The sequence below is a fragment of the Danio rerio genome, chromosome 7, assembly GCF_049306965.1.
Source record: "Danio rerio strain Tuebingen ecotype United States chromosome 7, GRCz12tu, whole genome shotgun sequence".
NCBI lineage: Eukaryota > Metazoa > Chordata > Actinopteri > Cypriniformes > Danionidae > Danio > Danio rerio.
In genome coordinates, this window is record NC_133182.1 from 31,089,263 (window position 1) to 31,117,103 (window position 27,841).

The 27,841-nt window shown below is 37.3% G+C and overlaps 1 protein-coding gene across 50 annotated transcripts in view; it reads left to right on the forward strand.

Moving 5' to 3' along the window:
- tjp1a (tight junction protein 1a) overlaps positions 1-27,841 on the forward strand; it is a 196,473-nt gene that overhangs the window by 109,998 nt on the left and 58,634 nt on the right. For 6 of the 50 annotated variants that reach the window (XM_073908609.1, XM_073908605.1, XM_073908615.1 and 3 more), the window contains exon 1: positions 18,778-19,142. The exons of the other annotated variants lie outside the window; for them this stretch is intronic. The gene's annotated coding sequence lies outside the window, so the exon portion shown is untranslated. Of the gene's footprint in view, positions 1-18,777; positions 19,143-27,841 lie in introns of those variants that run through there. 50 annotated transcript variants of the gene reach the window in all.

Below are 27,841 nucleotides of genomic sequence, written 5' to 3' on the forward strand. Positions count from 1 at the left end.
TTGACCCGCGATTCGATTCGTATCACGATTTTTTATTTTATTTTTTTCGTGTGGGGTGGGAAAAAAAAAAAGATTTTTAAAACTATTTTTAATTAAATAACATTTGAAAAATCTTTATAAACTAAACATCAAAGAACAATATTAACTATGCAAATTATTAACAATATAAATAGCCATATATATATAAAATAAATAAATAGCCAAAGCTATATCACTTGTTTTCTTTGTAACAAAATACTGTTGAAAAACCAAACTAAACTCTATTGTTTAGATGGTTCAAGCATGTTGAAAATTATTTTTCAATCAAGTTCTCTTGCATAGAAAAAGTAAATTAAAGAGCTAGGGACGCTCATTTCATTAATTTTGCTAACCGACAACCGCCGCTCATTAATCGGTTATTAACGGTTAATTGGTCAGATTACTATTAATTTTATATTAAACAAATTGACGTGTCTATTTTGTGTATGACACATTAAATATTGCATTTTAAAATACTGATTTATTTTTTATATATTAATAGCGGAACAGAACAACAGAGCATCTTCACGCACCTGCAGTGTTTAGCACAGAAGAGCAGAATAATCTAAATAAAATAAATAGGACTGCCCTAAATTATTTTCACTTAAATAATTAATTTATTTTACAAAACGAAAATACTGACTGATTATTTTTAATAACCGGCATAGGCTTTTTTTCCAATCATATGTTTATTTCTTCCGTCAAATAAAAATCGCAGACTTCCTCTAATTGCTTGCTCCACGGAAAATATGCATTTATTTAATGCCCCGTTGTTATTGTTATAATCACAAAACCTTTTACATTTTAATATAAATCCTTATTTTAAAGATTATGTCCTGATATAGCCTATGGTTTCCTCTCTCTCCCTCGCGGTTCAAGTGCGCGCGCTGCCTGATGAAAAGACAACAACACGCGCGCATATGTAGACTTTTTGTAAACAGTTTGTTTAAATATGATATTGCATTAATCTGCGTACATGTTTTAAGCTGTAAAATAAAAAGTAAAGCCTATTTGTTGCGTTTATTACGCAGATCCAGGTCAACATAAGCGCTGGTTTAGTATCAACAGGTCTGTATCAAACAGCAATATTCTTCTTCCATTTTGCTTCTTTAGCAAATGTGTCTGTAGGCACGGGTTATACGTTATCGTCCCGCAAATTAAGTTTGCCTTGCAGTTAAACAAGTGGCCGAAAACAAGGCGCACCTTACTGCCTTTATGTTGACATGGAAAAAAGAAGAGGCGCGGTCCTCTTATGAAACGACTGAATCAGCTGGGTATCGATTGTGCAAAAGTGTTGCTGTCTGTGTTGTTACAATTGTAATATTTAATACTATTGTGATATTCAAGATTTGTATATTCATAAAGCTCTGGATAACTTAAAACAACGATTAGACCTTCAGAGCGGTGTTAATGCGTTCTGAAGTAAAGCGAAACGGCTAAAAACTCCAGCAAGATAGAGTGATTAGAGCCAGAGCCATATACCTTTATCTCTAAATAAAGTATAACTATAGAAACTGTGTTTATTTTAACTGAAAGCTTCGTCGTGTTTTCTGACCTCACGCACCTGTCACTCAGCACTCTCAAAGGTTCAAACAGAAAGCGCACTGCACGGTTACAGAAAAGTTTGGCTGTTACCTGACATCTGGTGAACGGCCATCCTCTCTGCGCAGCCACATTAACAGTGTGAGCAAATCATCGTATATGCGCTGAAAATCCGGCCGCTTTGACAGCATTGGCAATGTTTCTGGCGTTGTCGGTTGTCAAGCGGGGTTAAGTTGGTTTTGTTTTTGATATTCTTGACACATTCAGACGGCCCCTTACTAAGAGCTCCGTGCGAGCTCTCCCGGCTAAATATTGCAAGGGCTTAAACGGAGCAGTGCTTGTATTGGAAAGGTATCACGGGGTGGGTGTGTCGCGATTCTTCCTTATTACACCGCGACACAGGATCGTAGATCTGAGTGTCGCGATTTCGATTTTATATCGTGTATCGTTACAGCCCTAATGTATATGTATGTGAAGTCAAAAGTAATGTTTAATAGACCAAGAATATTTTCACAGTTTTTCCTACAGTCTAATAGTCTTTATTCTCATTCCCAGCCACTAGACTTTTCTGACAGGAGACTTGAGTGTCATCGAGTGTCAGAATGTTATGGGACTGCTATAAGGAGTTATGATTATGAATTATATATCGCAAAATTTAGCGGTTTTAGTTGTAACGTTTCTTTTTTTTTTTTTTTAAACATGATGATAAAACATGAACGCGGTTATGATTGTAATAAAACATATGTTTGTTTGTTGTAAAAATTCATAATAATGACAAAAATACTAATTTGTGGATCTCCTTACTTCCGGGGGCAGCTGTGGCTGGTGTATTCTGGGAAATTTTCTTACCTCTTGGTTTCGAGTGTGGTCCTGAAAAATCTTTGTTTGAAGGGGTGTATACCCCTTGCCCTTAGCCCTACGCCTTCAAGCTAAAAGGATTGGGACACCACTACTCCTTCACGGGACGCACAAAACGAGGGGTAGGGGTAAGGGCTAAGGGGTAGAATTGGGATTGGGCCTTGTCAATGATTTGTCAATTAGAGAGGTTTCTCTGCACCATCACATTGTTAGTGTGTAAATGGAGCATTTGTTAGCATATCTCAGGAACATCAGTAAGTTATGGTTAAATGATTTCTCTAAATAGTATATTAAATTAAACCGTTTATTCTATTAGATTAAGTAAAATTGAATTTATCAGGAAATAACATTTAACTCTGTTGTTGTATTTCTTCACACCAATGTATTTCTCTTTTTCCCCCACCCAAAGTTTTTTCCATCACATCTATCAGAGCTACTCGATATACACCAACCTGGCTGAGAGAATAGGGCACATACACACACACAAAAAAATCAGCTTTAATCTGAATCACATGTCTGGTCTTAGTGAGCCTTCTTCTCTCAACCATGATAATACAGAGCCCTACAGGAGATTGTGGGCTACAGTGACCCAGACGCAAACTCAGCACGCCAAATTCCTTCATGTTACCTCAGCTTGAACTGGCTGAATATTTCAAACAGGTGATGTCGGCCATGCCTAGCTCAGTGTCTTCCGAACAGATCCGCGGAGTAATCGCATTGATAAGATTGATTATTTTCAATGCTTTTGCCGCCTGTATAATTGCTGTTTAAGCGACAGCTAAATGCAGACTGAGCTTGAAGAGATTACAGACCTCACAGCATTTATTTACCCCTGAGACTGGATGGCTGTATTTATTTGATAATAGTCTGTTATTATTGTATTGTGCGCACATAATGATAGTGATCGCTGCTAGATTTGGTGTGTTTGTGGGGATGGAGTGTGTGAGAGTGTTGCAGTAATGATGGTCTTCGTTTGGAGGTTTGGTTTGCGTGTGTGAGTCAGTGGATTAGCGGTGTTGTGGATTTTATGCGAGTACACGGCTCTGGGAAGGAGCAATCGCTCTTTTGAAGATACTATATCTGACAGGCTTACTGCCACGAACTGTATTGTGAAGCTCTTTTAGTGAAGTCTGTTTATGTTTTCAGCAGGCAGTTTTTCTTGGCTTCTCTCTGTCTGTTGGCTGTCCAGCTTTCCATTAGGCCTGACGTCTAAGACCCAGGTCTACTGACCTCAGCTTTACAGTGCCCGCAGCACAAAGCAGGTTTGCTGAGATCTAGTCTGTGTTTATGGAGCTGGGAAACTCTAGAAGGCTGTTTTGAAGATAACGCTTGAGCAATTTCCTTCACTGCTCCCCTGCACCGTCAGCTTTAGACAGCAGTTCTGAAGTATTGCAGACTCTTTTATGAGCTCTTTTGACTTCATTTGATTATTTATCTTGTCTTGATATTTTGTAATAGAAACTTACTGTTGCTGTAGTTTTATAAGCGGTGCTGGTATATTTAGCATAAAAAAGTATTATTATTGGCTTTTGGCTTTAATCAGCTAGTATGAAATATTAAAAATGGGTACAGTCTACCTTTGTTCATCTTTATGTCCACAATTAGGTGTTGTTTACACTTGTGCATTTTTTGATTTTAAATTGAATTAGTGTTTTATGGTTATGCCTTGCGTCCACTCTGCTTACGATTCTTTGACCCCCTAAAAAAGAGCATTTTGAATATGCTGAAGACTAGGGGTGCTTCAGTACAGAGGGCATACAGTTTTGTATTGTGGTTTCAGGGTCACGGTTTTGCTTTGGTTTGGTCCATGATATGTTCAGTAAAGAAAGATAGCACTCAAACACACACACAGACATTTCTGAGAGTAATAAAAGGCATGGGGAAAAATGCAGAATGCAATTTTTTATTTCTTTTGAAAATGGAAATAAAATACAATGCACTCAGAGTGAACCATGTAGGGGCTTCAGCAGATTTTAGCATTAAATAATTATATACCACAAAAGGTATTTCTTTTTGGACTACTTAGTCGATTTTTGAGTTATTTAGTTTTATACAATCTAATTTTGTTTTGCTCTAGACTAGACAGACTGAGTTTGTGTTGAAACAAACCTTACAAAGTTATGGAAATTATACCACTCTTCACCTCAGACATTTGCTCTTTTTTTGTTAAAGATCAACAGTTTTATGGGGCAACTCAATTTTTTTGCATAGTGATAATTAGTGGTTCAGTGGATCACAAAAAAAAAACATATAGGGTGTTCACAGACGTGGCATAGGCGAATAAATCACACTATTCACTCGTAAATAGACTTGTGAACATTAATTCCCACATCAAATTGACTTTATTCGTGCATCAAATTTGATTAATTTGCTTGTGATATTCAATTCACAATAGACGCGGATTTGCATCATGGGTGGGGCTTTTGTCTATCTGGTGACTCTAGTTTTGTTGCTAAATGGCTAACTGGGTTTTTAGCGAGAGATAGCTGTGCGTTATGTGATCTAGGAAGACTGAAAAGCAGCGTAGAGTTCGGTGCTGTGTCTGAGTAAACTAGATCCTTTCAGAGGTACACCACCCTAAACTCCTTCAGAAGCTTCAGACTAAGGCGTGCCCAGTTTGATGAGCTGTTGTCCAGTGTTGGCAGGAGGATTTCCCCTCGGGACTCCAACAACAGGCGCTACATTATAATCACGCCCATACTAGAGCTCCTGATTGGTTAATGTGTTGCGAATGTATGCTAAAGTCATTTTCCAATTCGAGCAATTTATGTATGAAGGGTGTCAAATGTGCAAAGTGCTTAATTTGTATTTCGTCATTTACGCTACCTCAATCACACAAATAGACCCGCAGGATATCTATTCATGTCTTTGCATTGACTAACCTTGTAAATCAGTGGTTCCCAACAGGGGGGTCCCGGCCCACAAGGGGGCCTCAGTGAGCTCTGTGGGGGGTCGCGTCATATTTAAAACATTTCTTAGCAGTGGACAATGGGGTATATGCCGAAGCATGCTAATAGGACTTTTAATACGCCAGTAACCTGGGTTAAGCGCTTCCGGAATTGAATGCCAATGCAAAATCCGGTGCGTTTAAGGTCTGTTTTCTTTAAAAATCAGCGATCTCCACTAGCTGAGTTATATCCGATTTAAAGTGGGTCTCAGATTGTACAAGAAGCACTGCATTAAATTACATTTCCCCCGCCATATCTTTATAATATGAGCATTTATTTTACCCCAGTATATTCAATGGAGCTTCTGCGTTAGCCTGCCGATTCTGACGGGTGCATGCGAGTAAACAGCTTTTTGTCTCGTTTTACGCTTGAGCAGCTAAATGAATGATACAGTTTATTGAACTGAATGTATTTTAATGACATTACAACATCGATGCTGTATAAGGAACCATAAAAAATGGAAAAAAGTTCACAATAACAGGTCACCGGAAGTGTTTCAGCATGGGAACAGCACTAGCTCGGCATATACCCTATTAGGAGAATGAACATGTTTCCTTAGTTTATTTTGTTCCCTAGCTCAGTGGTCCTCAACCGCCCAGCAGCGGACTGGTTCCGGTCCGTTGATCAATTGGTACCAGGCTGCACCAGAAATCATTAATTATCTTTTATTTTTTTAAAATGACTGATGTATCTCGCTTGCATCTCGGTCACTTGATTGCCCAAATTTAACCCACTAGCAGCAAAATGAGTAAGAAACAGGCGTCTTTAAAACGTTTCTTTGCTAAGGGGAAAAGGCTCCGTGAACGACCCACGAACTGCCAAGGTATGGATTCGCAACTCATTTGACAAAAAAATCAAGTGAATGCTCCATGGCTGCGCAAAAGATCAACTGATGAAGATCGCAAATGACGGTGGCCTTTTAGGGGCTGTTTGCATGACGGGCTCATGCTAATGAATCCCACGATAGCTCCCCCCCATAGGCTATATTATTTTTTTCACTTTACACCAGTGTGAATACTGGTATTTTTGCTATTGAATTTCAAATAGGGACAGTTTTTTGCCATGATTACTGTAAATATATATGACCGATAATATCATTAAATGTGGAGGGGGGCCTTACAATATTTTCAAGGGGAAAAGGGGGTCTCAGGCAAAAAAGGTTGGGAACCACTGATATAAAGCACTCACGCTTGACGCTTCATCTGCGTCTGGTGTGAAAGCACCATTACAGTTTGGAACGCATTCCATTTATTTAAAGAATAATTAGTAACTTTTAATAAATAAACTGCTCAATAAATAATTTCCAGATAAAATATTCTCAAATAAAATATATCTTACTTAACACCAATTTGTTATGTTTGTGATTCCAACCTGAAGCTATAGGAATTTCACAGTGTAAATATTTGAGTGACAATACATATTATATATTAGTAGTGTATAATTATAGGAACTTATGCATATACACGCAGTTATTATGAAGATGAGAGGCATTATTTATTCCTGGATATTAATTATATACTGTAGTAGTGAAGCAAATTAATCTAGCTTTATCAGCAGCTCATTAACTCTGGCTGTCTGTTTGGGCCACAGAACAGGCATTGTGGGACAGAATGCTGCCTATAAGGGCTTGGGAATTCCTTTGAGTGAGCTCAGACTGGTCACGTGACCCTTAACTGGAGGCCTGTCCGGGGTGACTGCTGTTTCTGTGGGTCTGGGATACAAGCAGCACCAAGGTGTCCTATTTATCCCCCTCTTTCCTCTCTCACTCATCATTTGCCCATGTCCTCCCTTTGTTTCTCTTTCTTTCACTCTCTCTCTTACGCACACCATGACAAAAGGACCCCCCTGCTGAATGAGGCTGTTGTTGTACAGTTACACATCATTGTGCTTCTGTGTGTGTGTGTGTGTGTGTGTGTGTGTGTGTGTGTGTGTGTGTGTGTGTTTTGCATCACAGATTTTGGTTGTGGAATTCAGATGTGGGAACAGCCCCTTTTAGGTTGTTATTTGAGAACTCGTGATTTTGACATTGCACAACTACACATTATCTAATAAGACCATCTTCCCCTGAAGACAAACTTCACATTATGACTATTAAAGAGTGATTAGAATCTGCTAATATGTGTCTTTTAGTGACCCTGTCTAAAGAAAGTAATTTTTTTATCCTGTTCTTTTTTTTTAATGAGATGTAGGCTATGTTTACACAACACTGTAGTAAAAAAGTTTTTTTTAATTGTTTTTAAATAGTGTCACATACAGATGATAATGCAACCACATTCCTTAATATCTAAAAACACTGGATTATGCACGGAAGAACAGTAATTGGAAATATCATATTGTAAAGAACAGTTGTTTTGGTTGACAAGTATTTCCGCATATCTATAGACCAATGGTCTCAAACTCAATTCCTGAAGGACTGCAGCTCTTCATAGTTTAGCTCCAACCACCTCCAACTCACACCTGCTTAATAGCCTATAATAGTCTTGAACACTATGATAATTTGGATCAGCGGTGCTTGATTAAAGTTGGAGCAAAACTGTGCAGAGCTGAGTTTGCGTTTGAGACCTATGCTATTGACCTTATTTGTTACGTATGAGCGGGCGCAACCATCGGAATCTTTTTGGTTAGACGCTTGTTGTGCTACTTGATGTTGCAAATAGATCTTTTCTCATTATATTATTCTACTTTTTATGTGTAGTCATAAACACATTTTTTCGTAGAGCATGTAGTTTGACGGCTTTATGCTGTTTATTATTCCTAGTCATTTCTCCCATAGGCAGCCCCATTACAAGTTCTAAAACAATCGCAAAAACGAGCACTCTTCCGCATCACAGAAGAAAGCTGAACATTTATTAAATTGTAGTTTTGAGAATTTTCATTTAGTAGTTTATTCACAGACTATAATGGGAAATTAAATAAACAGTTTGAATTCGGAAGTATGTTTTTGGGCCCCTAAATGCAATTTTGAACCTGAAAAGCCAAAATGCATAAGGTTTAAAGTTGAAATTGTTACATAAACGCTCTCTCATGTTTTAAACAAGTTATTTATTTTCAGCAAGAATTCATTTTATTTCTGAAAGGCTACAGGCATTATAGTGTTACAAGTTGATATTACAAGCAAAATGTACTTTTGAACTTTCAAATCCCCCTCTTCTCCCCCTCTTAACTGTTTTCATCTTTTTTTTTTTTGATAAATTATTGTTAAACATCAAATAAGATATTAGAACTGAACCCTAACATCTGACATATTAAACCAATATTTTAAACCAGTATTCTTTATGCTTTACAGATTTCTCTCATATTACCATGAAAGAGAGATAATAATAAAACATTAGCAATGTGCAATTATGAACACTATGCAACCAAAATGAAAAAGCAAGCAAACATAAAAACACAGCAAACATAATTGGAAAGCGAGCTATTCAGATTCAGCCTTCCAGTAGCGCATCTAAAGGTGACAGTTTTTATTTTATGTTTGATTAAAAATTAATAGCATTGCAGCATAAATATTTAGCATTCATTTTTTATTAATTTAACAGAATCATTAAAATGATGGCACTGCTCATTTAAGCATTTTCACTATGAATTCTCTATATTTTATGAAAACAAAATCAGGGACAGTCTTCAATTTTTTAAGTCGGACATAATCACGGGCCAGTCAGAGCGAGAGAATGAAAGAGAAAGAGAGTGTGAAGGGCCTTGGCTTCTTATCAGCACATTCCTGCCCTGTGGAATTATGTGTGTGTGTGTGTGTGTTTAGGACAGATAACTCTGAGTGCTCATTGGGTCAGTGCAGTGCTGATTTAAAAAAACTCCCATGGCAAGGCCAGAATATGCAGCCTGGTTATTGTCTATGACCTGCTAGCGCTTTGCCACTGCAAACTTAAAATAAAATGGAGGGTGTGTGTTTGAGTCAGAGCGAAAGAGAGATAATCCAGTCAATGCATACATCTTTACTTTTGTGCTTTGAACTGTAAGAGTGTTGACTCTAGGTGTGGGTGAACCACTCTTAAGAAAGTCTTAAGTAGACTTTAAAGAGTTTGTGCGCTGCTCTGGCTCTTCTGGGTTTGTGCTGTTGACACAGAGATGACCTTGCTATAAGGGAGCCTTTATAACACTGTTGCAGTGAAGGGTCAATGGGCATGCTCACATTCTCCATGCTGAACGGCTGAATGCTGGGAAAGGGAAGGTCTTATCAGAGAGCCATAGCTGCTTAAATGCATTGCAGTTTGCTGGAAGCTCTATGGGGACTAAGTTAGCCATAGACTTTTTAGACCGGCAATGCTGTTGTGTTTTATGCTGTTTCACCACATTCTTTAGATCTCATTTATGATCTCCCGTTGCTTATACAGTAGGTGTTCACATTTGTTTATTTCGTTGAGGCAAATAGTTCAGTCTCCTGTGCTTGTATGTTAATGGTCAGCGGCCTTTTCCTGCTGATGATGGTCTTTCTCAGCCTCTGAGGACCTTTAAGGAAAGCGTGGTAGAGATTAACTTTTTAATCCTAGTGCACGGGATTGGAGTTTTTTTTTTTTTTTTATTCATTTATTTATTCTGTTTTTATGCCTGTTTCATTTTTTGTTTGTTCTTCAAACTGTCTGACTTTTGTATTGGTTGTAATTGAACAGTTGAGAGACATTCTTAGTTTTAATTCTGTGTCTTTAATCTTCAGCACATGAATCCTCGTTAAAATGTAATTCCATTATTCCGAGTTCATAATAGTCCAAAACGCCATGATAATAGTTTAACATGGCAGTTTGTTCACGTTTGCTCAAAAAATTATTTGCTCCTTTGTATTTTCCAGCTTCTCCTTTGTTTTTTCGCGCATCACTCTCGCATTTGTCAGTTTCTGAAAGGATTGGGTTTCAAAAGCACAACAATAATCAAGCGCACGTTATTATCATCAGCTCAAGACGTTTGCTATTTCAAAGCATAGACGCGAGCGCTAGCAAGAAAGCGAAAAATACCACTCAGTGGAAACGGGCCATTACTGTTTCTAAGAAAGGAAATATTGTAAAATATTGCGATCACCAGGTGACTTGAATATCTCTATTTGGAAAGTATTTTAGTTTAGTATTTATTAGTTTTAGATTGATTGGGATGAATCTGTAAGGGAGTGCATGTACATAAAATAAACAATATACAAACAGAGATAAATACAATAAAGAAAAAAGATACAAGTGAAATTAACCACTTTATTGTTTTCTGAGGATTTTAACTGTATTAAGGTATACAGTAATTGAGTAATGAATAATCAATTAAAAAGTTTGATCACCAATTCTAATTTACTTTAAACAAAAAGCACAGGGCAGAGTAAGTTGTTTAACTTTTGCATAAATATGCTACGCTAAATTACAGTTATATTATCACTTAATTGCTATATTATTGCATATGGCCGGCAGCTAGCTCTCTGCAACTGTCACATGGTCGCCCACTGAAGCTAAGCAGGGCTGCGCCCGGTCAGTACCTGGATGGGAGACCACTTGGGAAAGCTAGGTTGCTGCCGGAAGTGGTGTTAGTGAGGCCAGCAGGGGGCGCCCAACCTGCGGTCTGTGTGGGTCCTAATGCCCCAGTATAGTGATGGGGACTCTATACTGCTCAGTGAGCGCCGTCTTTCGGATGAGACGTTAAACCGAGGTCCCGACTCTCTGTGGTCGTTAAAAATCCCAGGATGTCCTTCGAAAAAGAGTAGGGGTTTAACCCCGGCATCCTGGCCAAATCTGCCCACAGTCCATCATGGCCTCCTAACCCTCCCCATATCATGATTGGCATATCATCACTCTGTCTCCTCTCCACCAATCAGCTGGTGTGTGGTGTGCGGTCTGGCGCAAAATGGCTGCCGTCGCGTCATCCAGGTGGATGCTGCACACTGGTGGTGGATGAGGAGATCCCCCCCCATTGTGTAAAGAGCTTTGAGTGCCCAGAAAAGCGCTATATAAATGTAACAAATTATTATTATTATTATTATTAGTTAGTTCTTACTAGGCATGGGTGTAAGATTCTTACGGTATGATAACCTTGAATAAAAATATCAGGGTTTCACGGTTTTATGATTACTGCTCTTAAATAAGTTCTATTTAAATATCTGGGTAATAAAACAAAACATTTTTATTATTTTGGAAGAGTAAACATGTCAGGGTAAATAATAAAAATAAGTCATTGACTTTTCTCCTCTTCATTAGCTTCAAAACCACAAATTTCTTCACAAAACACTTACAATTAAACACATAAAAACCTTACATATATCTTAGGGATGATAAAACAGATTTTTTTGCGGTTTTAAAACCTGGACTTTTCCAAACCGCTAAACCTAGTCCCATGCCTAGATCTTATGACCTGTTTCCACTAACTGGCACAGTACGGTACAGTACAGGTCTGTATGGGTCACCTTTATCAGGCTTGCATTTCCACTGCTAAAGGGGTACCAATGGTACTCTTTTGGTGGGCGTGGTGTACGACAGAAAGTTTCAGTCAACGTCATTTTCACTCGAGAAAATGTCTACAGTAAAGCTGTACGGGTCGTTCCATATCGTATGAGAAGCACTTCTCACAAAACAGATGCTTCATACACAAAATACTTTTGTATAAAAGTTTATTACTAACTTTATAGTTATTACGAACTATAGCCTACTGTATTGCCTGCAAATATATAAAATGAACATTAAAACAACATGAAATATAGCCCACAATCAGTGCAAACCTCTCATCTGTGTCTTTAATCTTCAGCACATGAATCCTCGTTAAAATGTAATTCCATTATTCCGAGTTCATAATAGTCCAAAACGTCATGATAATAGTTTAACATGGCAGTTTGTTCACGTTTGCTCAAAAAATTATTTGCTCCTTTGTATTTTCCAGCTTCTCCTTTGTTTTTTCGCGCATCACTCTCGCATTTGTCAGTTTCTGAAAGGATTGGGTTTCAAAAGCACAACAATAATCAAGCGCACGTTATTATCATCAGCTCAAGACGTTTGCTATTTCAAAGCATAGACGCGAGCGCTAGCAAGAAAGCGAAAAATACCACTCAGTGGAAACGGGCCATTACTGTTTCTAAGAAAGGAAATATTGTAAAATATTGCGATCACCAGGTGACTTGAATATCTCTATTTGGAAAGTATTTTAGTTTAGTATTTATTAGTTTTAGATTGATTGGGATGAATCTGTAAGGGAGTGCATGTACATAAAATAAACAATATACAAACAGAGATAAATACAATAAAGAAAAAAGATACAAGTGAAATTAACCACTTTATTGTTTTCTGAGGATTTTAACTGTATTAAGGTATACAGTAATTGAGTAATGAATAATCAATTAAAAAGTTTGATCACCAATTCTAATTTACTTTAAACAAAAAGCACAGGGCAGAGTAAGTTGTTTAACTTTTGCATAAATATGCTACGCTAAATTACAGTTATATTATCACTTAATTGCTATATTATTGCATCTATTATTACAGATATTTTAGTTTAGGAAATGTTTTTTAAAACATTTAAACACTTTACTTGCATGTAATATGTTTAATAATTTATTTAATATAGTAAATATTAAAGTATTAGCTATAATGCAGATTATGATGTGCTTCAATTTAATGGTCTGTGCAAAAAAAAAAAAAAAAAAAAAAACGATCAATTTGCAAGGAACAGTGCATGCATAGTCTTTGTTATAAACAGTTCAGTAAAATTAGTCGTTATTAAAGTTACGTAAACTACAATTTCTACCAAAATCTATATGTAATCACAGGAATCTACAACACATGTATTCAATAAATAATAATCCAGCCTCAACATTGCATATTTTATTGCGAATGATCACATTGCAATATCCATGCTGAAACTATATATTGTGTAGCCCTTTATATATAAATTAAAATCTGTCCCAAACAGTTTCTGTGTAATGGCTGATTTTAAAATGCGAGTTTTAAAAACAAATTTCCCTTTAGTAAAACTGCAGATGATTTTACTTGGGTTAAATGTCCCATCTGGGTTGGTTTAATGTGCACAGCCAAACATAAGTTGATTTGAAAATGTTTGTTCAAAAACAGATGCCTGTCATTGTGTAGTCTATTTTCAGTTTCCACACACTGCTCTGGGACATCATCTGTAACCTTTTTTTATTTGAAAGTTTCATTAATCTGAGTTGTAAGGGTGTAGCTGAGGATCATAGCTCCAAATGAAACTTTTGCGCTAAATCAATCAGCCTTTGTGTACAAGAATAACAGAGAGTCAGGAAGTCTATGCTACTGCAATATGAGAGCCTGTTTTAGCATGGTCCACGTGTGTAGCTGTCTGATGGGTGCTCCGTCCACCGGGAGCCAGCCAGGGAAACAGATGAAGTCACCATGGCTACGTTTACTATTGTGACATCATGGGAATGCTGCTGATGCGCTGTTCCGCAGGAGGTGCCGGCTTTTGATTGGCTGGCACTGATCCTGCATGCTTAAATTCGAAGGCTTCTGGAGTACGACAGCAGCAGTGGCAACAACCCCCTCCCGATTGGCCTGTCTTTCTGTTTACTGTCTCTCTCTCTCTCTCTCATCTTTCTCTCTCCCGCTCATTCATGGCTGCCGTGCTCTATTTTTAGATTTTGATTGTCAAGAACTGCTTAACCAGATTAGATGTCTCTCAGTCTCTCTCACGTTTTCTCCTCCTCAGCATCCTGTGATTACTTTTATACATCTTGGTTTGTGCGTTTCAAAATTTGCTATTATTTATAGATTTTTTTTTTAGTTCAGTGAATCTTCCCTCACCACTAAAAATCAGGAGCGGCACATTTCAAATAACATTTGTGTCATTTTCTTACCCACATGTGTTTCCACACTCATGAACACAAAACAAGATGTTCTTGAGAATGTTTGCAGACATACTGTTTTGGTGCCCATTGATTTAGATGAAAAAGAGACTTTTCTTATGCCATGACATGAGTAAATGATGGCCTTTACCCCACTACTATTACTGTTTTAAGGCCAGAGTTAAATACGTATTGAGTCAAGTAGTAGGAAAAACAGATTATAAATAGGGAGATTGTTAGGATTTAATAGATTTGTTGATCGCAGTGGTTTCTATCTTGTGCTTCAACTGATGAAGGTAAAGAAAACCAGCCAAAACATGCAGTGTGGGAGATGAGACAATGACTGTTTTTGTTCTTTCACTTAAAGCTGGGACACACCAAACCAGTGGTCGACCTTGTTGGCATGGCATTGTTGATTAGTGTTTTGCCAACTTGTTTGTATGGTGTGTTCCACGTGTTGCTCAGCATGTAGAATCAGCTTCGCCCATCAATTGAAGAGAGCACTCTGATTGGTTATTCAGCAACGAATCCGAGCACAAGATCAAAAACTGAAGTGACTTTACCAAGTAAACAAAGTCAAGATGACAAACACAGAAGCAGACTGTAATTCTGCTGCATTTCTCAAATATTTGAAATTTCAAATATTTCAAATGATGAGGATAATAAGATTGTCAGATGTATTTGCACGAATGAATCCCTTCATGAGGAGTACACAAGTTGTTACAATTACTACTAAATCATGCTTTGTTTATGGTTTGCATGTACGCAAGATCTAGTTTCCCTTTGTGGAATGAGAAAATGGACTGTTGGTGCAGAAAGCCACGTCCTTTCACGCAGGTGCAGATGGTTTTTAACGGTGCTAGTTTTTCTGCATTGACTTCGTTCCAAGCTTTAGTTTTCTTATCTTTACAGATTTTTCATCTACAAGGACCAAGTGGCATTTCCATATGTTTAGGTAAAAACAATAATGTTTATGCAGGCAAAAAGTAGCAAAAAAGCACAATATGTGATACCTATACTGTGTTAAAAAGAAAAATAATGTAACAGGATATCTTTTATATTTATATTTATATATATTATATTTATGTATAAACCCATGTAATTGAATATGGATCATAAATTCAATATATTTGTTACTTAGCCTGTGAAGAAGAGGCGACTAATAGATGTAAATAATCGTGGTTAATCATTTGACAGAATATATTTATATTTATATTTGGGTCGAACTGAAATGATGTATGGTTAGACACATGCTTTCCTGTTTTTATAACCCGATTCAACCAACAACCACCAATATAAATATATTTATTTATTTATTTTTGAATGATTTAATAAGTTTTGTGACATACATTGTCCATGTATACCACTATAGCAGGACTTTATTGTTTCCCAGTAAATTGTTAGTCACAAGATATTCTGGATAACAGCTACTCTGAAATTTGCATGAGATAACCTTCCTGTTTCTGTGGAAAATTGCTTTTCAAAAGTCATCAAAGTAAATGGCTTGAAATGTGGACTCTTGTTGAGAACTTTGTATATAATATGTACCAGAATAAAAAATTATGCTTTTATGTTTTTGACAATTGCATATATTTGAACGATTCTTTGCTGGCATGTTATTGCATATCATTAACACAAAGAACAGGAAGCTGACAGCACAGAGAATCATAGGTCTGCAGCACAGATGCAACACAGAGCCCTTCTGAATCCAACTGTTAAAGGATTACTGCATTTAAGATGGATTTGGGCTGTGTGGAGAGAGAGAGAGAGAGAGAAAGAGAGAGAGAGAGAGTTTGTGTGTTTTTTCAGGGCACAGCCCAGGGACCAAAGCAGATTGTGAGGAAAAGGGAAAAATATGGAAAGATCACGTGACCTTAGCATGTTTTAAAAATAACACAGGAGAACAGAAAATAATCCTGCTGAGCCACCATTGTGAATATAGGTTAGATAACCTATGCTTTATTTAGGATCATGTCAGCAAATTGCAGAAATATGTACAAAGATCTAGACATCTGGTGAGTGTCTATGTTTTGCATAGGTTTAAAGCATTTTACTAAATGGAAGTGCCAATGTTACTGACCCGATAAAAGCCCTTTTCACACTTTAATATCGGTACATATCTGCAAAATTTACAGAATTAATTTATCGGTAAATTAAAAAAATGTGCTGTTCGCAAGGATGTTGTGGAATTTTTCTGGAAATCTGCGTCTGAATGTTCTGATTGACCAGAGTAGATGATGTCATATCAACGTGTTCTAATTCTAAACGTGTACATGCTCATTCCAGCAGTTTTCCTTCTGCATTTACACAGAGCAGTTGAAAATTAACGGTAATGTTGCAACTTTTCTTTCCAGAAAATTGGCGGAACTTAAATTTACACATAATTTCAAAAAGGGCCTGTCCCAAAAAAAGTCTATGTGTGCGAACGGGGCTAATGATGATTGCCTGGTGACATTATAAGGAAGAGCACAATCCAAACCCTTCATTACATGTATCTGTTATGTGAAAAACAACAGACAAGGAACAATACATTGCATGCTTCATACGTTTAAGTCCTTTTGAATGACTTTAAATGGAATAACTTGTTTTTAAAACATCTATAATAGAAAATATTTTTAAAGCTACTTATGAATGACCATTGGTAGAGAAAGATTCTTTTTAAACCAGATGGTATTAGGACATTTACCTGCAGGGAGGAAAGAGTGATGCTAACCTTCACACCTTGACTTTTAGGAAAGCTACAGCGGTGATGCTTCATGCAGCCCTCATGTCGAATCATGTGATCTCAGATTCAGAGGATGTCCCAGAAAAGCAGGATTACTAACAGCGATTGAGTGAATTGATGGTCATAGGTGGTTCATCCCTGTTAGTAATCCAGGAAATGAACATGGCGGTCTGGTGTTACTGGCTCAAAACTATTCTTTCATGTCATTTCAAGTCATGCCATTATGCAGCCGCACACTGTTCGTGCATATGATCTTACAGTACTTCAGTGGTTAAAAACATGGAATCTTTGTGGTTTGACACTTATTTTATAGTTTTATATTCTTTTATTTTTTTTTAAAGATGTTTGTTATGCTTGCCAAGACCGTATTTGTGCAGAATTACTTTAGATGAAGGCATTGAAACATTTTTTATACACTTTACAAGATTTACTTTTTTACAAGTTTTGCTTGACCAGGCAGAGCTCAAGAGTCATTAATGCAGTCTTTAATATTGCATAATACTTTAATCATTGTATATTCCTGATTTGGACTCCAGAAATAGGTTATGGTGATTAATCAATGGTGATTTTTCTATTCATTTTGTTAATAATTACGGTTCTGTAATCAGTAGTAAATTAACAGCATGTTCCAGCAGGCACACAATGTCATAAGACGTTAAAATTAGGTTAGATTTAGGTTGTGACAATAGGTGACCAAAATTCATTGTCTAACCAGCATCTAAGGACAAAGTTATTTTGATGTCCAATAGAGGCAGACATTTTAGATTGTGTTGGAAAGTGATTCAAATCTAACGTCGAGCCAACATCTTAATCCAACATCATAATGATGCCAAATATTGACATTTATTCATCAGGTATGGCAACCAAAACCCAACCTCTGATAGACGTCATAGAGATAATGTCCACACAACATTAAGCTGTAATATCATTAGATGTTGATATTTGGTTGATTTGTAGGTTGGACGTTGGACATTGATGTCAGCCTGATGTTGGGTTGTGATGTCAACCCGATTTTTATTTCCAAGCAAAATGCAACGTCCCCACAACGTAGGGGTACAATGTTAATCTGATGTCATGTTGATATCTTGTGCATACTGGGGTGTTTTAGATGTAGCACCATTTACTGCACAAAGCCAGTCATAGTTCACTGACAAGCTATGCAATATTGCATTAATTAATGCAGATAATTTAATCAATAGAACAGTCTATATTTGAAACAAAATACTTTTGTGGACATGTAAATATTATTATTATTATTGTCGCATATGATTAATTTGATCAATATATTTTTCTGTTCAAATTATTATTTTTTTATGCTAATAAATCACTCTTGTTTGTATTAAGATGTCAGGCCTAGATGTGAGGTAGGCAACACTTTTAGGGTGCTTGCATGCTAGAGAGAGCTCAGATGGAGCATTTGATTCTTAGAATTGCTAAGATCTGTCTTGAGGGTTTGGGAAAGTCAGGTCAGTTTGAATTCAAGTGAAAACTGAACCAAAATGTATATCAGATTGCACTTCAATTCAAGTGTGGTGCAGTTTGATTTAACTTGCACCACCTCTGCAAATTTGCATTTGAAATCAGTGATTTGGCATGAATCCTTTCTAATAAGTGTGCAGGTGCCCTTGAAGTCTTACATAATGCAATGCCTCATTAGCATAAACAAGTGTGTTCTGGTAATAAACACACATGCTGCAGTCTACTGCAGTAGACAGCTTGAATATAAAGATGGTGCAGGTATATGTGTCTGTGTGTGTGTGTGTGTGTGTGCTTCAGCTGTACGCAGCACACCGTCCAGGGCTGAGCATGAGCAACGGTGTCTCATTTCCCCATCACTAACACCCCCACCACTCATTGTGGGTGTGTTTCTGTCTTCCTCCCTCCTGCGATCTCACACACACACACACATACATCGCACGTACAGAGGAAGAAGCCGTAAGGGAACTACTACTGCAAAGGGGATTTTTCCTTCACAAAGCAGGATATCATCTCTCACTGCCTGACGCAAATGTACATCCATCCTAAGAACATGTGGAGTTCCTGTCTGTCATTCTAATGAGGGATCTTTAGTGTGCTTCAGGAACACGCTCTGTGCTCGGACACCATTGCCGGCCGCTTTCTTTCTGTGTGGATTTACATTAAACGACCAAGTGTACAGCACAAAGCTGCAATCTGGATGGATTTGGGTCGAACTAAAATAATAATGTATGGAGAGACACATGCTTTCCTGTTTTTATAACCCGATTCAACCAACAACCACCAAACTGTGAGTGTTACACTCTGCAGTAGAGAGGATTATGCTTTTTCTCACATGCAACAATGTTTGTACAGTCTCTAAATAGGTTCCACGCTCAGAATTTCTGTATGTTAATTGTTAGTGGATTTCATAAATTGGGTAAAGGAAACTAAAGGAAAGCAACGTTTGTGTTTAAGACGCTTGTCTTCAGAGAACATCTGCAGTGTGTTGTCTCAGGGCATGTAGAGTCGTCAGATTGACTGATCACTGTTTAGGCTTTGCAGGATGGGCTGCAGAAAAAGTGGCCTGTTGTGTAACTATAGCTGGACTAGCTGTGTTTTTTTATTAATCTTGGCACAGATTGCCTCCACGTTTCATGCATGTCAACAGCAAAAAATAGTTGATGTTTTTAATGTTCAGATTTGTTTTTGATACATCTCATATCTTACCATCTGATCAACATCTTGTTTCTAATTTCTGATTACTGGATTATTATTATTATTATTTTTATTATTATTATTATTTTTATTGTTATTATTACTAGTGACTGGCATTTTTGGACAGTCTTGGATTCTTACCCGAAGGGGGCTTACATTGGCGCACACACATGGGGCAGTTTTATGTCAGAGTTTGGTTTGTTTGGCTAATATGAACATTGTTTCTATAAACCGTACCTGAGTCTGCCTGAAAAGGGTGGGCTGGTGGTATAGTTTGCAGGAACTCCTACCAAATCATGGAAGTGAACTGCTATTAATCATGTATTGGTCAAATTGTGTTTATGCATTTACTAATGTGCTTTTCTGACATGCATAACCGACGTCCTGCAAGCAGGAGGAATGAAAGCCAAAATTTCAGCTGAAACCAACTGTTTTCCTTTATTTGATCATTTGCGATTAATTTCTGATAAATGGGTGCAATTGCCACTCAGTCTGAGCATGTTGCAAATGAAATGACATTTTCATATTTGCTGACACTTGATGTTTGATAACAGAAAATTCTTGCTAACACTAGCCTTCAAAGGTCTGCTAAATTGCTAAATCAAAATGTTTATTTTTTATTATTTTCAGAAGCATAAAATGTTTCTCTACCCACATTTTTGAACATCCGTGTAATCACTTGCATCATTTAAAAAAAATATTCTAATCATTCAACCTGCTTTTAGGTTGTGTCCTTTTTTTGTTCAGCAGTACTGGGCAGACTCAAAGTGATGGTGTAACGGCTCAAGTGTTTAGTTTTAAAGCTGAAAATACTCCCTACAAACAGGAAAGAGCTTCCTGCAGTAAATTCCAGCTCTTGGTTGCGTCCTGTCCAGTCTAATCAGATCTCTGCTCACACACCGGTGTCAACTATTGACCATTCCTTCCTGAACACACAACTTTCTTAAAGCAGGCAAATACACAATTCAATATTATTGGTGATGTTTATGACCTTACTGATCACTGGTATTTTATACTAGTGAAATAAATAAATAAATAAATAAATAAATAAGTAAATGTGCTGTAATTCTCTGTTTCTACCCCAGTTTACCCCTTTTTTTCTCAAAGTTAGTATATTGTATCATTTCCTATTAAAGGTGGAAAAAAACATAGTTGCCAACATAAGCGACTGGAGATTTCTTCAGACTTCAGATTTCTTCAGAATCTTAAGCAGAGAGTTGAAGACTAAAAAATCTTCACTGTTTACTAAAATCTTGCCCTAAACATTATACTCAAAGATTAATGTTTGTGCTTTAATGTGGAAAATAGACAAGTGTGTGGCTTTTTTATGCTGCTGACACTTGCATCATCAATAATAGATTAGTGGTTCAGGTTGAAGTGTCTTTCGCAGTTCTACATTACGCCTCTTACATCTGCTCTTTATTAGCTCCTCTACATTAACACGGTTCAGGGCACCATTATTCCTGTAATATCTCTAATTTCAGGGGCTGGGGTAACTGAGACGTCTCACAAGAAAGGTAGCCAGGTAATGTTGTGATAATATACTTGTAATTTGCATTTTTTCCAATGTAGGCGTGAAAACTCTTTCTGGAATGTTCTTAGAGTGAAAGTTCAGTTTACACGTTCAGGTACGAGCGCACCTCCCTTCTACTTTGCAGAGCAATAAGCATTGTCAGAAACACTCTGCAAAAACCTGTGTTTAGTCTGTAAATTGTAGGTGTGCTGTTTTAGTGTGTGCTAGGGGTCTAATGACCAGAACACTCATTATTTAACAGCTACAAGTGCCGCAGATCACTCGCAGACACCCTGAAACTGCTTATCGCCATCACATTCCAAGGCACTGCTATCTAGCAGTTGCTTTCCACATCAATTTTATTGATCAAGCGAGAAATCTCTTTGAGATACCCAACCTTTTAAGCTGACTGCCCGCTTTAGTGAAGCTGGTGGCCCTGAAAAGATGGCCACTGATCTGCTAGAAAGCCTCTCAGTTTCACCTGGCTGTCAGAGCTCACTATTAGCTGCCTCTCTGGGCTCTTTGAACCCCTACGCTCTTTCTGGCAGGTCTGAGGTCTGCCTGAAACAAAGACTCTCTTTAGCGGAAGAATGATTCTTTGGCTCCAAGTTGGACTGCCCATGTCTGCCCTTTGTTTCTTGGCGCAGCACTACTTCGGCTAGGCCTCAGGCCTGAATAAACGTGAATGTATAAATATACTCAGGCGTTGTAGCGCACAAAAAGACTTATTGTTTGCTAGTGCTGCTAGTAGGGAATTATTGGATCACTGCTGTTTCAGAACCTTGTTGGATTTTATTTTGCACAATAAGACTTTCTTTTGATTTAGTTGGGTGCAAACTAAAATTTGTGTTTGTAATGTTTTCGCAACTTTGAGAAGAAAATGGATTCAAAATATTTAGTGGAATTGAAATCTCAAATTACTTGTGTCTGAAGTGTTGTTTCAGGAGTCAGGCTTTATCTGTTTAGCTTTACACTGCTCAGATTGCAAAACGCTGTGCTTACGCTGAGCTCTGTGTTGTTGTGATTAATTAAAAGATAATCACGTTAGATTAGAGAATCAGAAGTGCTTAGCCTGACTCTTATAAATGGCTTCCAGCACTGTGGAGTGACTCTACTGTCTTACTTTTACCTGACCACACACAAAATCCGCATTGTGAGCATGAGCATTTTGTTCAGTGGGGATGAAATCCCAGGACTTAATAGTGTCTTTTCACCCAAAAATGAAAATTCTCACCCTTGATCCATTTCAGACCCATATGACATTTATCTTTGAACAATGTTTTTATTTGTGTGACAGTAGAAAAAAACTCAAGTCTTTTTATGAAATGGTAATAAGTGGAGACAGTTTTAGATAAACTCACTTTCATGGCCAGTGAAGACTGCAAGCAAGTATAACTGGCCTTCATTTGTATTAACCTGAAGATCACGTTCATCTTAGTTTTTTTAGTGCTCACCCACATATAATATCTGCATAAACATGTACGTTTACTCAAACCCTACTGTTGAATGAGCCATTGAAAATCATGACCACAACTAGCAGCTGAAGGCAGTAAATTTCATTCATTCATTCATTCATTCAATTTCCTTCGACTTAGTCACTTTATCAGAGGTCACCACAGCAAAATAAGTTGCTAAATATTCCAACGTATGTTTTACACAGCAGATGCCCTACCAGCTACAACCCAGTACTGGAAAACAACCATACACACTTGCATTCACACACACACTTATACACTATGGCCAATTTAGTTTATTCAATTCACCTATAGCGCATTTTGAACTGTGGGGGAAACCGGAGCACCCAGAAGAAAGCCACACAAACAAGAAGGAGAACATACAAACTCCACACACAAATGCTAACTGACCCAGCTGGGACTCAAGCCAGCGTCCTTCTTACTATGAGGCGACAGTTCTAGCCACTGAGCCACTGTGCTGCCCTGGCAGTCAACATATAATAGTTTTAATATGTCTATTTTTTTTATCCCTTAAAAATAATAAAATATTTGATAATGGACAGCCTAGGTGGAACCAGATATATTAAAGTAATAAATCAGTCGAAAAGTTCTTCTCCTTATGTTGTTGCAAATCTAATTTTGAAGAAAAACATACTGTATTTTAGTGGCTACTGTCAAATATAGTTTGGTTTTCCAAAATATTTTATTATACATTGAATTTGTCATTAAGAAACTTGGCATTTGAAGCTTTGCTTACGGTTAGATATAGGGCTTGGCGAATTGGAGTAAAATCAAAATCTCATTGGTTTGAACATTTTATTTCAATTACAATAATGAACGATTATTTTATTTATGTATGTATTTTTTCAACTCTGTATCGAGTTTCTTCATGTTTTTTTTTTCTGGATACTTCTTTAATGTACAAAAAGCTAAAACCAGCTCATTTAGAGGTGGGAACAGGCGGATGTGCAACAACACTAATCATACGGTAAACACAAAACAAAAATCTCCACTTGGAGCTCCTTTACTGGATTTGACACTGAAAACACATGCTCCAACGATCTTGCGGCTCTCAGCGCCTACTCTCGTCACTTCTACCAAACTGACCAATCACAAAGAGTGTAGTTAAATTTTTTAAGAGGTGTGCAGGTATGCGTGCGCTTGACGCAGAAGTATAAATCAGCCTTAACAAAGCGGGATCACTTGACTCCACACGCGGTAGGGAAAGTAATCGAAAAAAAATACCTGGAAAATTTTGATTGATTACAGCTTCTGAATGTTAATTTCAATTACTTTTCAATTAATTGCCCAGCCCTAGTTAGATAGCAAAAATGATGCAAGCATAGTAAAGGAGCATCACACCAAACTTATAAGTCGTACATTCTTTCTCTGGCTCCCAGAAGCTAATAATGATTTGTCCAGGCTCTAAATGGAGGCCAAAATTTGAGTAAAAGTAGTTCATTCTAGCCCTTACAGTTTCTGCTGGTCATCTTGTCGCAGCTTTCACGCAGGCGTAACGGGGCCATTCTTCTCAAGCCTGAACTGTCTGCTGTTTATCCGCCACCAAGGACAAGACCCCCTAGGCCTCTCTCTCAGTGTCTGTCACATGGCTCACTGCATGGGCATTTTTCTCATGGTTCGGGCCCCTGCTGTCGCCTCTTACAGTCCGATGAATCCAGCACCTCTGACCTTATAGACACATAAAAGGAATGTGTGGACGAGGGTCAGAGGAGGGGACAGAGGTATGTTGTTGAGATTGTGGGAGGTAGATGCCTTTCAAATAGGTCAGATCCTCTCACAATAAAGCCTGACCATGAGAGAGAGGGGTAGAAATGGGGGCATGAACTGAATGTTACTCCTGTGGCAATTAGGGGCTTGAATGAGGTGCTTGCTGAGCAGCGTGGTAAACAGGTCACAGGGTTAAACTGTGTTTAGCGCAGAAATGTACAAGGGGGATGTACAGCATACTGGGGTGGATAATTTATTGAAGATTTATGTTTTATTATATTTAAATATGGGTGTTTATAGTATCTGTGTGTCGTGTGGCTATGTACACACACTATAATTTAAATGTAAAACATACTAATTCTAGATATTTACAGATTTTTCTATGATTTACTTTAAAATAATATTAACGGTAATTATGCTGTATATTTTAGGTAATTTAGTTCTATAAAATTATTAGTTAAAGGTATATAGTATGCCAATTCGCATATTTATAACACGTTCTAAAAGTATGTACTATTTTTGCGAAGAAAATACTGAGTGTGTAAGAGAAGAGTATGTAAACTTTGGGACATACTATTTCTTCATCACCTGTCAATCATCTTGACACATCATCCAGCAGGTGCCATTCGCCAGTCTTTCATGCAGAGAAATCTTCACAGATCTTTTGGTAATTACGCATTCAGACATTAATGTCCAAACACGTCTTTCTTTCTATAAGTTGTTTTTTAGCCAATGATAAACTTCTTGTGTAAGCTTATTGTTACAGCATTTTTTACAGCATCGATGTTGTAATGTGATTAAAATACAATCCGTTGAATAGACTGAAGCATTAATTTAGTTGTTTAAGTGTAAATCGAGATGAAAGACTGTGTAACCGCTAGCCAGAATTGGCAGTAGGGCTGGATGAGTAATCGAAAAGTAATCAAAATTGACATTCAGAACCTATAATCGATCAAAGTTTTCCAGGTCAATTTCTTCAGTTACATTCCCTATGGAGTCACATGACCCGCTCTGTTTACACTTCTGCGTTGAGCGCAGCTTATAGAGCAGGGGTCCAGGTAGCCCGCGAGGATCTCATGTGTTGCCCACAGGCTTGTTCTAAAAAATAGCTCACCATAGCGCCACTTACCAGTAAGCTTCATCTAATATAGAAGTAATCATTAAAAAATGTAAATATTTGCATAGATATAAAAAAATAAAGTGTTGCACATTGATATATTAAATACAGGGTATTTCCTACCCTGTTAAATCATTGTTGATAACTTTTGTTAGATCATTAACATGATCAGTGTCTTCACATGGATGAATATTATTAAATATTACCAAAAACATAAAGTATAATTAATAGTAAATTGAGCAAATTTGTTATTTGAGAAATGTTTATCAAACTGGTAGCCCTCCACATTAATCAGTACCCCAAGAAGTAGCTCTGAGTTTCATAAAGGTTGGTGACCCCTGTTATAGAGTTTCGCAGTCTTTACTCTTTCGCATACTTTTCGCCATGACTAATGCTAATGCCGACCTCTCAAAAAATGTAACTACACGTCATAACGACGCATAGCGCAATCTTTTTGATTGGTCAGCTTGGTAGTATTGATGGGTGTTGCAGCGGAGGAGGTCAATAAAATAAAAAAAAGAATCGTTCATTAATCATAATTAAGTTAAAATATTCAATCAACTGAGATCTTGATTTTGGGCTAAATCGCCCAGCCCTAATCAGCAGACGAGCACAGAAACTATTGAAAATAATAGGATAAAATAATCTGTCATATTTTAAGGACATGTCGAGTGGAATGTAATTTATCGCAGTGCTTTTTTTTTGGTCTGTGACCAACTTTATATCATATATCTATCAGGCAGTGAAGATCACTGATTTTTAAAGAAATCAGACCTTAATCGTGGCAATTTTATAGTGGAAAGACAGTTCACAGGAAGCACTGAGGTTGACTGACTGAAATTAAAGGTCTGTGTGCATATACCCCATTTATAAATGCATATTTCTTTAAGAGACCTTAGCTCTCTTTAGTTGTAAAGCTTTGTGTGTTCTTTTTTTGTGCTGTAAAGAACGCTTAAGAGACAAAAAAGGATTGTTGTGCTGCATTTTGATTAAGCTTCCAAAACAGTCAATTACTAATATTTAATTACATTACATATTGAATAATAAAGTTATTTCATTATTATTTAAAACTGCTGTACCTGTTTTCCGTCTGTTTCATTTAAAAATTTCTTTTTAGTATTTATATCACTATTAATTTCTTACTTTTATTGTTTTTTTTTCTTACTTTTATTTCATTTTTATTTATTTTGTTTTTTAATTGTTCATATTATAAGGAGGCAAAATAATAATAGTGATCAGACCTTAAGGTTTTTTTTTACTTTGAGATATACAGTAAAATAATTAGAGCATTATTTTTATTGAGACAAAATGTGTGCATGGTAGGAGCTTGAGTCTGTTTCTGCGCTCTAAGACATACTGTAATAATTAATCTAGCCTGGCATCTACAGTACAGGGTTGAAGGAGCAGAAGCACCAACCATTCACCTCAGCTCAGGGTTACAGCTATAAATACCCTCTCTCTTCCTCTCTCCTTGTCTTTATCACTCCTTCACACTCTCTCTCTCTTGTCGTCTTTACTGACTTCTACTACCATGTCTTGTTCATGTGTGTGTACATGATGTGTGCATAAAAAAAGCAGAGAAGTGTTCAGACATTCAAGCATCATTTGGTTAGTCGGGAGAAATTCAGTAGCTGCGTCCCAAATCGCATACTTATGCACTATTCTACGCCATTTTGTAGTATAAATAGTGTAAGTAGTGCGTTCACACTGAAAACTCTAAAAATAGTAAGTGCACTTTAATTACCCGGATGATGCACTCATTCAGCCGCTAAAATGAAGTGTGTAATGATGGACACTTCACGCACTCAACGACCGCAGGTTTGCTTACGTAGCGGAAGGGGCGGAGCTATCGGACGCACATGTTGAATAACTTTATTTAATGTGGATGGTGAAAGCAAAATTCTTTTACGAGAGTGATTATAGCGCCTCCCGATAGTGATTGCGGCAATACTCACGGCAGGTAATATTTGATAATTCGGCCGTTTACTTCAATGATTTGGCATCAGGGAAACGGTTTGAATTTCAGCTTAGTAAAAAAAACATTAGTGTGCCATTTGGGACGACACTACATACATATACTACCCTGTTGAGTGTGTAAGTGCATAAGTACATAGTGCATGAGTGCATAGTGTATAGTGTGCCATTTGGGACGCAGCTAGTGTTTCAGGACTCTGGGTCATTCTGTTTCAGTTCTGTTAATCATATGCTTTTTTTGTTTTATTTTGTAAAATGATAAGAACTTTTGGTGACGATAACAGTCTGTAATGTTTGCAGGCTTTATTCATGTTGCTGTGTTAAAATGAGGATAGCAGATCCTGTTTATAGCCGATCCAGTCTTTGTAATGTTGATTCAGTTTTGTGTATGTATGTGTGTCTTTGGTGCTCATGGCTATAGTCAGCTTTGCAGCACTGTTTAGCCCTCTGGCAGCCAGCGTCAGACCAGCACACACACATACAGATTGACTTCAAGCGTAGAGAGC